The following is a 12,435-nucleotide window of genomic DNA, read 5'->3' on the forward strand; positions in this document are numbered from 1 at the left end:
GAATAGCAGTAATCGCGAAAGGTGTAAATAGAACCGATGAGTACCAGAGTATGTCGATTGATGTTATATGAAATGTGTTTGGGTGCAGTGCAGTATCCTCTTCCATGTTCCTACATACTGAGCAACGACCCTGTACAATTTCTCTCTAGACAGAACCATCTGGAATTCACTCACTGAGGGACTTATGCCCTGGAGTGGCAGCTACAGGTAGGACTTGTGCAACCATGTCACGAAGCGAAGAGACAGAGATGCATGGATTAAATGGAGAGAAGCAGATTGGAATGGTGGAGAGGCTAACCTGCCAACAACTCCAAACCCCCAGCAGGATGACAATGGAGAACAGCGAGCAGTTTCCCAGCCAGCCTCACTCTCCATAGCCAGACTTCTTCCAGTCCTTCCATTTTCCCAAGGAAAGAAAAGTTCAAAAAGCAGGGACAGGGAAAGAAAAACTGCTCTACTCCCAGGAGCCAAGGGCAAACCCCCTGGCACCTCCCTGTCTGAGCCCATAAGCAGAGACAGCCCAGTCCTGGGATCATCTCTAGAGGCTCAGGGACCCAGGCAGATGAGCCCTTGAATCACAAAGGGTTCCTCTACAGCATTCTATGGGTGTCAGTCCTGAGTCCCTGAGCCTGAGGTGCTCTGCACATCTATTCAGAGAAGCCTTCTCCTGATCTCTGTACAAAGATCTCTGTGTTGGATGTCAGAGGAGAGTGTCCACCCAGCATGGTTTGGGGCTCTGGCCCTCTAATCTGTTGGTCCATGTTAACTTCTCCACAGAGAAAGCTTATGAGCTTTGCTGATGCATCCATTAGGCGTTTGGGGGATTCAAACTCAAGTCTCTGCCTAGTCCTGCAGCTTTGTCTCAGGTGTTTGATGATAACCTAGAGCCTTTCTGAGGATTTATGAGAACAGTGTCCTCTTGATGGGTCAGTTTAGAAACAGCTTTGTCTTTAAAAAAAGAAAACTATACCATCAGTTTGAGGCTAATTCTTCAGAATTCAAAGATAACGTGACACCCTGAGTGTAGACATGAGGACTTTAAAGCAGGATGCAGAGTAAACATTCAAAACAGAGAACTATGGACAGCTAAACATCTTACAGGGTTTTATTTCTAACAGCCTAAAGTCTTTCCATAGCCCATAGAAGCCACGGTCTCAGAGTCCTTCCCAACCATGTTGACAGGTCCTATTGTGACCTCATGAGGAGCGATTGTGAGGCGGCCCAGCAAACACATATTAAGCTGTTGCCAGGCCTGGAATTCTTTGAGTGCTTTGAGAGGAGGTGTGGAGTGGAGCCCTCTGCGACTTGGTTGTATCTAGTGAGCTGTGTGTGGTTGTATCGAATTTTAAAGTACTGTGTTAATGTGTATGTATCAGTGTGTGTAAGAGAGTGTGTGTTGACAGATTGGCCTGTGTGTGAGTGCGTGTACACTTTTGCCTGTGTGTTTGTCAGTATATGTAGGAGAGTGTGAGTTTACAGGTTTGTATGTGTGTATGTGTTTGTATGTGTGTATGTCTTCTTGTGCATATGTGTATCCCTGTGTGTATGTGTGTATGTGTCTGACGTGTGTTTTTCCAGCTTTGCTTGTGTGTAAGTATGCGTGTTTTGTGTGAATCTGGGTGTTTGTAAGAGTTTGTGTGAGTATAAGTTCACTTCTGTGTATTTCTGTGTGTGTTCCTGTGTGTGTGCCTGTGCCTGTGTGAGTGCCCGTGTGTGTGTGTGTGTGTGCGTGTGTGTGTGTGTGTGTGTGTGTGTGTGTGTCTGTGTGTGCACGTGCCCATCCCCTTTTGCCCCTTGTATCTATATTACCTGCACCTCAGTGCAAGAGAGTGTAGAGGCCAGAAGTCACCCCGACTGCTGTTCCTGAGGTAGGTTCTCAACCTTATTTTCAAGACAGGCTCTCTCACTGGCCTGCAGCTGCCCAAGTATCTGGGCTGGCTGACCAGTTGCTCCCAGGCATTTGGTATGCTAACCCCATAATATCAGTTTAAAGGCCTATGTAGATGGCTGGCTGCCTATTTCTTGATTTTTGATTGATTTTTGGATGACTTCAAGAGAAAGAATTAGGTCACATATTGCCACGCCACTGGCTATTTCCTTATTGGGGTTTTGTTTTTTGTTTTATTTATTTATTTATTTATTTATTTATTTATTTATTTATTTATTTATTTATTTATTATGGATTGCTGGTTTCATGTTTTAGTGGTTTTTATGTTCTCACATGCTATATTACTGCTTTGATTATTTACAGTTCTGCAGTCGGATGATTAACTCTATCTCCATTTTCAATGTCCTGCGGTTTCATCCTTTTACATTATTCCTGTTTCTCTATTTATTGAGTACAAGCAATCATTGGCTTAGACTTGATACAAATTTGCCCTTTGTGACACTTTGACTCTTCGGCCTTTGTTTAAGGTTTACTGTTCACTGATATTTAACTGCCTTATTCCTTGTGGTTGGTTAATTTTAATTTTCAGTATTTTGCTCTGGAGAGTTGTGGATTTTTGTGGATCACTAGGTCCTGAAATTCAATGGAGTTTTCCCTTAAGTGTTGGCTTTTTATATTTGTTTGTTTTGTCTTATACTAATTCCTTCTCCTCTCGTTTCTTTCATCTGTTTTTTTTTTTCTTCAATGAACATCTATTCATAGTATTGACCATCTTTGGCCGACCAATCCTATTGTAGTATGACGATTTTTATTTTCATCATTGCATTTAGTATGTGTGTGCTCTTGGCTTTCTCTTTTGGGGTTGGTTATTTGGGTGGCTTTTACTTATGACTCTTCATATTTTCCCCTTAACTTTTTCATAATTTTGCTCTATTTTTCTAGTCTAGATTTTACTTTGTCTTTGTTTGTTTTTTTTTCTTCTTCCTTTGTTTCTTTTAGGTACCACAAGTGTAATTTTAGCTCCTATATTGCTCCATCTTTTTCATTATTTGATTCCATTTTTGTTATTTTTAGGTAGCATTAGTACTGATAAAATGCCTACAGAGACTGAGGAGGAGTTACCAACCCCTACACCCGAGCCCAGTATCTCTGAGGAGGGCAACTTCCATTCCCAATACCAAGTATTGGGGACAATTGGGCAAGGGGGCAACGCCAAAGTCCTCCTGGCCCACCACCGGCTCACAGGAACCCCGGTGGCTGTCAAAGTTCTGCGAAAGGACAAGCAGTGGTGCCGGCCAGCCATGACAGAAGCAAACATAATGAGAAAGATCAACCACCCCAACATAGTGTCTCTCATACAAGTTATTGAAAAGGAAACAAGAATATACCTCATAATGGAGCTGGTGGAAGGCCAAGAACTCTACCAGTACATCAGAGAGTCAGGGCACATAGAGGAGGATGAGGCCCGGCAAATATTTGAACAGATATTGTCAGCAGTGAGCTACTGCCATGGAAAGGGGATTGTTCACCGAGACCTCAAACTGGACAATATAATGATTGATAAAAACAAAAAGGTCAAAGTCATCGACTTTGGGCTTAGCACCGAAACACAACCTGGACAAATGCTAAACCAGCACTGCGGTGCATATTCTTTTGGTTTCCCGGAACGCTTCCTTGGACTTCTTTATGACGGGATGAAGAATGATATGTGGACAATAGGAGTGGTCTTGTATTATATGGTAGTGGGAAAGCTCCCATTTGATTCTGTGATCATCCAAGAATTACAAAAACAAGTTGTTGCAGGGGTGTATCCTGCCCCCTGTGGGGTTTCAGAAGAACTGGAGAACCTCCTTAGTCAATTACTAACAGTAAATCCAATGTATAGACCAACAGCCAGCGAGGTGATGAAACACGCCTGGTTCAAAGAACACGGGAAGGGGTTCACAGTTCGTTGTGAAGAACTGCTTCCCCTCAGGCCAGACCCTGAAATTTTGGGTGCGATGAAATGCATGGGATTTCAAGCCTCTGTAATAAAATACTCCCTAATAAAAAGAAAAATATAATGTGGAAATGGCAACTTATTGCTTCCTACAACAGCAGGCTCTCCCGGGGTATGGCTGCAAGCCCAGGCACAGCAAGTGAGTCCCATTGCAGCCCCATTTCCTAGCCTTGATCCTGCTGCTGCTTTTAGATTACAAAGAAAGAGGAGTGGAAGCTTGCCAGTCCTTGACACCTTGCAGGTGTCATTCTCCCAAGGTCACGTATCTCATTATGGCCAGAAGGTTCATACAAAAGGAGGAAGAAAGTCCACTGTGGCTGGTCGTCTCAGGCCACTATCGATGACACCTACACAGGACAACTATCACAAATGTGCCATGAGTGTCCCATACATTCAAACAACAAGCATCTTCAGTGAGAAGAGTAGCAACAAGGAAATAAAAGAAGATAATCTAGTCTCCCACAGAGCCCCATTAGAGGATAAGCCCATCTCCAGCAGGGTCCGGCACAGAGGTTTTAAGGTGTGGACCATGAATATAGCAAATGCCCTGATTAATCTTTGTTGCTGCTTGCCAAGGAGAAAGAAACCTCGCCTGGGGCAGAACAGCATCTCACCCGAGAAATGAACCACAGGGAGAGTCCAGAGAACAAGCAGCAGGCATAGCCCAGGTATCTTTGTGCTTTGTCCTTTCCAGTTTGCTCTATGCTCCTCCTTCCTCTTGTCTCTGGTTTCCATTTTCCCCACAATTCTTACCTTGTATCTTCTCTAAGTTCTTTTATGAGGTTTCCCCAACACCAAGCCTTCTCCCTCTTCTTGATTTCTCCTCTTCCCAGCAGGGACTCAATATGAATTCCCCACTCTACAGAGTTTTCTTGTTGACCCATCCCTTCAGATGGACTCCAGCTCCCCCTTAGGCCAATAGCTCCCACAGGGTAAGGACTAGAGATTCATGGGCTCATGGACTCATCCATGGGCTACTGGTTCTAGCACATGTGGTCATCAATCACAAGTGCTGCAGAACAGAGTCTTATGTTTTCAAATGTAACATCCCACTCCTTTAAGCCTTAAAATTAATAACAAGGTTTGTCACTGAATAAGTATCAACAACCTAGTTTGTTGGTTATTGTTGATGGTCAGAATCCTGCATGCATGCATATTGTTTTGCATACTGATTTTTTCATTCCTAAGACCTAGCAATTGATATATATATATATATATATATATATATATATATATATGTAACATTTCTAAATGATTTCTTTCAAAAATCTTAACTGAGAAGTAGAAGAGAAGATTTGATAAAATAATAAGGCAATCAAAGCTCCAAATGGTAATCTAAGTATTCTACTGCATAAGATTTTTGCTTAGAATAAATTGACTTTTTTTCTCTCACAGTGCCATCTTGAAATTCTGTCATGTCCTGAGAATAAACAGGAGGTGATTTCAGACACATGGCCAAGGAAAAGACACCAGTAGAAGCTACAGCACCAACAGGAGAAACAGCAATAGCACCAGCAGCATTAGCAGCAGAAGAGGAGGAGGAGGAGAAAGAGGAGGAAGAGGAGGATTCCCCAACACCAATCTCCTCCCTCCTCTTGATTTCTCCTCTTCTCAGCAGGGACCCAATATGAATGATGAGTTCCCCACTCTACAGAGTTGTCTTGTTGACTCATCCCTTCAGATGTACTCCATCTCCCCCTTAGGCCAATAGCTCCACAGGGTGAGAACTAGAGGGTCATGGGATCATGGACTCTTCCATGGGCTACTAATCCATAGAGAAATGGGCCTGTAATACCAGACACTCAAGACACACAGTAGGTAGGGGGATCAGAACTTCAAGGCTAGCCTGGTCTACATCATGAGTTTAAGATCAAGAATCGACAAATGGGATCTCATAAAACTGCAAAGCTTCTGTAAGGCAAAGGACACTGTGGTTAGGACAAAACGGCAACCAACAGATTGGGAAAAGATCTTTACCAATCCTACAACAGATAGAGGCCTTATATCCAAAATATACAAAGAACTCAAGAAATTAGACCGCAGGGAGACAAATAACCCTATTAAAAATGGGGTTCAGAGCTAAACAAAGAATTCACAGTTGAGGAATGCCGAATGGCTGAGAAACACCTAAAGAAATGTTCAACATTTTAGTCATAAGGGAAATGCAAATCAAAACAACCCTGAGATTTCACCTCACACCAGTGAGAATGGCTAAGATCAAAAACTCAGGTGACAGCAGATGCTGGCGAGGATGTGGAGAAAGAGGAACACTCCTCCATTGTTGGTGGGATTGCACACTGGTACAATCATTCTGGAAATCAGTCTGGAGGTTCCTCAGAAAATTGGACATTGAACTGCCTGAGGATCCAGCTATACCACTCTTGGGCATATACCCCAAAAATGCCACAACATATAAAAAAGACACGTGCTCCACTATGTTCATCGCAGCCTTTATTTATAATAGCCAGAAGCTGGAAAGAACCCAGATGCCCTTCAACAGAGGAATGGATACAGAAAATGTGGTACATCTACACAATGGAATATCACTCAGGTATCAAAAACAATGACTTTATGAAATTCGTAGGCAAACGGGTGTAACTGGAAAATATCATCCTGAGTGAGGTAACCCAATCACAGAAAAACACACATGGTATGCACTCACTGAGAAGTGGCTATTAGCCCAAATGGTTGAATTACCCTAGATGCCTAGAACAAATGAAACTCAAGACAGATGATCAAAATGTGAATGCTTCACTCCTTCTTTAAAAGGGGAACAAGAATACACTTGACAGGGAATAGAGAGACAAAGATTAAAACAGACAGAGAAGGAACACCCATTCAGAGCCTGCCCCACATGTGGCCCATACATATACAGCCATCCAATTAGACAAGATGGATGAAGCAAATAAGTGCAGGCTGACAGCCGGATGTAGATCGCTCCTGAGAGACACAGCCAGAATACAGCAAACACAGAGGCGAATGCCAGCAGCAAACCACTGAACTGAGAATAGGACCCCCGTTGAAGGAATCAGAGAAAGAATTGGAAGAGCTTGAAGTGGCTCGAGACCCCATATGAACAACAATGCTAAGCAACTAGAGCTTCCAGGGACTAAGCCACTACCTAACTGGACTGACCCTGGACTCTGACCTCATAGGTAGCAATGAATTTCCTACTAAGAGCACCAGTGGAAGGGGAAGCCCTGGGTCTTGCCAAGACTGAACCCCCAGTGAACTAGATTGTTGGGGGGAGGGTGGCAATGTGGGGAGGATGGGGAGGGGAACACCAATAAAGAAGGGGAGGGGGGAGGGGGATGTTTGCCTGGAAACCGGGAAAGGGAATAACACTTGAAATGTAAATAAGGTGGGGTTGGGGATTTAGCTCAGTGGTAGAGTGCTTGCCTAGAAAGAGAAAGGCCCTGGGTTCTGTCCCCAGCTCCGGAAAAAAAAAAAAAAAAAAAAAGAACAAAAAGAAATGTAAATAAGAAATACTCAAGTTAATAAAAAAAAAAACAGTGGGGAAAAAAGGCAGCATCAATGCACAGCAGCATTCCTCACACCACACAATCAGTGCACAGCAGCATCCCTCACACCACACAGTCAGTACACAGCAGCATTCCTCACACCACACAGTCAGTGCACAGCAGCATTCCTCACACCACACAGTCAGTGCACAGCAGCATTCCTCACACCACACAGTCAGTGCACAGCAGCATTCCTCACACAACACAGTCAGTGCACAGCAGCATTCCTCACACCATATTCAATGAACTGCAGTGTTCTTCACACCACACAGCATCCACAGCCATGAGCATCTGCACACTCTTTCACAAAGCTCGAGTGCAGAATGCCCTTCACTGATTCCTTTAAAACAAATACTGGCCACATCTGCAACACTGCCTTGGACAACGACTTAACATACATTTCCAGTTTATACCGGCCAGCACCCTATGCAAAAACAAGGTCAGAACAGCACAATGAAATCACACAGCAGGAAATGAGCAAAATCCTACCCACGTATACCCTGGAATCTTGACTAGTTAGGAAAATTTCTATTTTATGGTTCCAAACTTCTAAGAAAAATACTCCTGTAAAATGGACAATTGGGTCAGAAAATGCCTATGGACTTGGAATACTCAAAATGATTATTTATAAAGTCTAAAACAGCTACAAATCTAAAGGAATGAGAAACATAACAAGTGACCAGCCCTTACCCACATCAGGACAGAAAACCAGCTTGGTACTAAATAATCCAGCATCTGCCTTCTCTATCTTCCATTTAAACATAATTTATAAATTTTAAAACAAGAAATTAACTTCTTGGAGGAAGCAGTTAACAGCATTTTGTAAGGAACTATTATCCAGAAAGTACTCTACTGGAATTCATACCCTGGAACTGAACAGTCAAATGCACTTACAATAGCATTCTATGGAAAGCTAATGAAATGTTTGAGAAAAATCTTAGGTATGGTATATAATTTCAGGATCATCAATATTCTGCTTAGAGATCATAATATAACAACAAAAGAGTTTTTGGATCACATAGGGAAATATTATACAATGCAGTCATGTGCATGAAGCCTTACCCGGACATTACTGGAAGTAGCAAACATTATGTGTATACTTTTGTAGTAACAATAAAAATAACTTACCTTAATAACTGTGAGATAGTATATCATATAATAATGTATCATAAAAAGTGACTTCAACAAATGAAGAAAAATTTCTAAAGAAGGAATCAAGAAGATGTTATTTTATATGCACACCATCTGTATTTCCACCCAGTAGTTAACATTTTAGTTTACCTTTTTCATTGGTGAGACTGGTCCATTTTCTCCCCTGCAGTAGGGAGTAGGGACAAGGCAGCAGTCATCAAGTATGCAGTGTGTTACCGTTTCATAGGCATACAACCTGTGTTTTATTTACATATAAATATATGGATGTATGTAATAAAATTATGAATAAAATAATAAATTACATTGTACATTAATATATAAATAGAAATTATATATTATAAAAGAGAATTGTCTTATATAGGGTTCTTTAGAGTCACAGAACTTATGGGTAATCTCTGTACAGAGAGACAATTGGTTGATGACTTGCAGTCTGTAGTCCAACTCCCCAACCATGATCAGCAGCAGGTATGAATGGGAGTCCAAGGATCTAGCAGTGGCTCAGTCCCACAAGGCAGGCAGACAGGCAGGTGAAAAAGAGAGACTCTTCCTTCTTCCAATGTCCTCATGTAAATCCCCAGCAGAAGGTGTGTCCCAGGTTAAAGGTGCATACAACCACAGCTGGATCTGGGACTTGCTTTGTCCCAGGTGACCTTGAACTCAGAGACCTCCTTGCCTTAAGCTCCTGAGATTCCTAGCCACTTTGCCTCATGATCTCCATGCCAAGATGCAGTTCAGAAACTTGTATCTCCCAGCCTCAACATCAGGATCAAGGGTGAGCTTTACAATTCTGGGTTGTAGTTCATTCCACTTATAGTCAAGTTCACAACCAGGAATAGCCACTACGAGTATATACGATGTGTCATTATACATGCACAATATATATATATATATATATATATATATATATATATATAAATATTTGAAAACACCACAACATTTTATTAGTATATGAGTAAAGTGACAGATGTGGCATTTGTCTGCACATCATGCATGGGTGGGAGAAGAAATTATAAGCCCTTGCATCAAATGAGGAGCTGCAGTTAACAGCAGCTGATAGAAATTCATTCTTCCTTGGGGGAAGGCCATTGGTACGACTCCCAGTGAACAGCTGTACACACAGTATGCAAGCCTGACCAGGTCTAACAGGGCTTAATGAGATACAAAAAATGTGTTTATGTGTATTTCTGTACACACACACACACACACACACACACACACACACACACACACAGAGGGGTGGTTTAGTGGTGCTGACTTTTAACCCAGGATCTGATTCAGGTGGACCTCTGTGAGTTCTAGACTAATCTGATTTACACAGCCAGTCCCAGACTAACCAGGGCTATAGAGTTAAAAGAGGGATTCTGAGAGGAATCTTTTAGAATTTGAGGGAGAGTAGTTAGGGTTGATAAGACCATATTTTACTGTATAGATGTATGGAAATTTAAATAAGTGAGAAAATACATGAAGTAACTGAGAGGAAAAAAGTACACTCAATAATGGCAACTTTTTGAACTGACTTTTGACCAGTTACTTGGTAAAGCTGAAATAAATATGCCTTTAACTGATTTCATCTATGGCAATGCCACTTTCCTTGAGTCAAAACACTTAACATAGATGATTGGAAATGACCTTGAAATCACAGTTACCCTCAGCATCCATGGGCTACATTGAAAATTTATAGTTCTGATTAAGAAGCTGGAAGATATTTCATAACTTTTTATTATCCACTGCGGATTATTTTATAGATCTATAGAATTCCACAACTCAGCTGTTAATTTATTCAATTTCCCCGTAAACATCCATGATATAGTAATGATGCCCTAATCTCTTTGAACAGGTGCTCTGGTGCAGAGTTTGTCTGAGATAGCCCAACAGATGCATCCTCTCTTGTCTCCTTCTAGAGAGCTTCATGACTCTGCTGAACAGAATATAAAGTTGGTTATTTGTTTGGATTTTACTTGGGATTTTTGTTTTTAGCCTTTTCCCTGATATCTTTCCATGATATATATTCTATTTTTCTAACTTTGATTTTAGTTCATTTCAAGCACATTATGCTACATGCAATTTTAAAATAACCCAGCACTAAGTCTGGCTAAACACAAGCATCAGAGTTTCACACAGCCTCCATGGCTACTTCTATGCACTTGTTACTCTGCATCCTAAGGCTCGATTGCTAAGCCGATTGAGAACCAGTTTAACATAAAATACCTTGACTACTCAAGATGAAATTGCTCTTTGTTTGAGCATGTGAAAAGATAGTCTATTTATGAGCCAAATTTAATAATAACCAATCACCGGAAGTCCCACACCCGCGGATCCCGGCCCGCAGCAGCTCTCTGCTCCCAAACCCTGTGGGAGAGAGACCTCACCGCCTGATCAGGTGGGCACTCCTGAGGCTGCAGAGCGGAGGAGACCACCAACACTGCCCACCCCTGCCCACATCCCTGGCCCAAGAGGCAACTGTATAAGGCCTCTGGGTTCCCGTAGGGGAGGGCCCAGGAGCGGCAGGATCCCTGCGCCTGAGACACCGCCGGAACCTGAAGGAAACAGACCGGATAAACAGTTCTCTGCACCCAAATCCCGTGGGAGGGAGAGCTAAACCTTCAGAGAGGCAGACACGCCTGAGAAACCAGAAGAGACTGCACTCTGTGCACATCCAGACGCCAGAGGAAAACACCAAACGTCATCTGGAACCCTGGTGCACGGAGGCTCCCGGAAAGAGCGGCGCAGATCTTCCCAGTTGCTGTCGCTGCGGAGAGGACTTGGGCAGTACCCCACGAGCAAACTTGAGCCTTGGAACCACAGGTAGGACCAACTTTTCCCCTGCAAGAAACCTGCCTGGTGAACTCAAGACACAGGCCCACAGGAACAGCTGAAGACCTGTAGAGAGGAAAAACTACACGCCCGAAAGCAGAACACTCTGTCCCCATAACTGGCTGAAAGAAAACAGGAAAACAGGTCTACAGCACTCCTGACACACAGGCTTATAGGACAGTCTAGCAACAGTCAGAAATAGCAGAACAAAGTAACACTAGAGATAATCTGATGGCGAGAGGCAAGCGCAGGAACCCAAGCAACAGAAACCAAGACTACATGGCATCATCGGAGCCCAATTCTCCCACCAAAGCAAACACGGAATATCCAAATACACCAGAAAAGCAAGATCTAGTTTCAAAATCATATTTGATCATGATGCTGGAGGACTTCAAGAAAGACATAAAGAACTCCCTTAGAGAACATGTAGAAGCCTACAGAGAGGAATCGCAAAAATCCCTGAAAGAATTCCAGGAAAACACACTCAAACAGTTGAAGGAATTAAAAATGGAAATAGAAGCAATCAAGAAAGAACACATGGAAACAAACCTGGACATAGAAAATCAAAAGAAAAGACAAGGAGCTGTAGATACAAGCTTCACCAACAGAATACAAGAGATGGAAGAGAGAATCTCAGGAGCAGAAGATTCCATAGAAATCATTGACTCAACTGTCAAAGATAATGTAAAGCGGAAAAAGCTACTGGTCCAAAACATACAGGAAATCCAGGACTCAATGAGAAGATCAAACCTAAGGATAATAGGTATAGAAGAGAGTGAAGACTCCCAGCTCAATGGACCAGTAAATATCTTCAACAAAATCATGGAAGAAAACTTCCCTAACCTAAAAAAAGAGATACCCATAGGCATACAAGAAGCCTACAGAAATCCAAATAGATTGGACCAGAAAAGAAACACCTCCCGTCACATAATTGTCAAAACACCAAACGCACAAAATAAAGAAAGAATATTAAAAGCAGTAAGGGAAAAAGGTCAAGTAACATATAAAGGCAGACCTATCAGAATCACACCAGACTTTTCGCCAGAAACTATGAAGGCCAG

At 42.3% G+C, this 12,435-nt stretch overlaps 1 pseudogene across 1 annotated transcript; it reads left to right on the plus strand.

The window, feature by feature from the left end:
* Positions 1-1,264: 1,264 nt before the first annotated feature.
* On the plus strand, positions 1,265-4,555 carry LOC148007063 (sperm motility kinase Y pseudogene; annotated as a pseudogene). The gene is made up of 2 exons (XR_015654525.1): positions 1,265-1,868; positions 2,963-4,555. The product of XR_015654525.1 is annotated as a sperm motility kinase Y pseudogene (transcript).
* The last annotated feature ends 7,880 nt before the right edge of the window (positions 4,556-12,435 follow it).

The sequence above is a fragment of the Rattus norvegicus genome, chromosome 1, assembly GCF_021556685.1.
Source record: "Rattus norvegicus strain SHRSP/BbbUtx chromosome 1, alternate assembly SHRSP_T2T, whole genome shotgun sequence".
NCBI lineage: Eukaryota > Metazoa > Chordata > Mammalia > Rodentia > Muridae > Rattus > Rattus norvegicus.